The sequence below is a fragment of the Lycium ferocissimum genome, chromosome 6 (assembly GCF_029784015.1).
Source record: "Lycium ferocissimum isolate CSIRO_LF1 chromosome 6, AGI_CSIRO_Lferr_CH_V1, whole genome shotgun sequence".
In the NCBI taxonomy this organism is placed as follows: Eukaryota; Viridiplantae; Streptophyta; class Magnoliopsida; order Solanales; family Solanaceae; genus Lycium; species Lycium ferocissimum.
The window spans coordinates 58,468,003-58,469,169 of record NC_081347.1 but is presented as its reverse complement, the minus strand read 5'-3'; positions in this window follow the sequence as shown (position 1 = coordinate 58,469,169).

Sequence of the window (1,167 nt, the reverse complement as noted above, 5' to 3'; positions counted from 1 at the left end):
TATTTTATATATATATATATATATATATATATATATATATATATATTATATATATATATATATATATATATATATATATATATATATATATATATATATATATATAATGAGAGTTGTCTAGCTTAATATTAAGTCAAGTGAAGTAATATGAACAAGCCACTTGACAACAAATTTTATTTGCATTAATTATAAATGAAGGTATTAATTGTAGTTCAAAATATTACCTAATTTAATAATCTACTACTACTACTACTAATATATATATATATATATATATATATATATATATATATATATATATATATATATATATAGATTACAATATGGATTTTGTCCATGTTATACCCCGTATTTTTCGCGTTCGGATAATTTGAGATAATTGTGACAAGTTAAGGACAAGATTATAATTTGACTTTGTTTGGTACATAAGTTGGTTATATGAAAATTTTGGATGTGGAAAATATGAGGAAAGGCTAGGGGTAAAATGGGAAATTCACAAAGTGGCTCGAGGAAATATTATGAAAGGCCAAGGGCAAAATTGGAATTGGCAAATTATTTGTTCATGAAAAAAAAGAAAGAAAGAAAGAAAAAAAAATAATAAGGGGCATGTGCCATGCATACGGTGTGTGCCATGCACATGACCCCTTAATAAAAATAGCACATGGATGAAAAGAATTCATCCATGCTTATTTGGAAAATTCAAGAAAGTAGGAGAAGAGAAAGAAAGCAAAGAAGATGGAGAAAAAGATGGCCTATTCGGCCAAGACCAGGGAACCAACCCCATGAAAGCTTGTTCCCAAAAATTAATTTCTTGTTGTATCCCTACTAATTCAAGGCTCCTCTACAACGTGGTGTAATTATTTCGGAAGGAAGAGCACTTGTTTCATCAATTTGATACCTTGGCCAAGTGAAGAACTTTTTGGAAGAAAAGGTATGATTTCATTCTCTTTTATGGGTTGTGAAGATTTGGTTTATGTTGTGAAATGTAGAAATGAGTAGAAATTATGAGAATATGGAAGTTGCATGGTGAATGCGGAGAGATACATGCATGTGGCCGTGTACGAGCTATGTTGTATGGTTGAGATGAATTGAAATTTTATGTTGTATTCTAGATGTGGTTATTGTGGAATTTGTATTGGAAATGGAAGTTGGATAAAAATTGGAAGA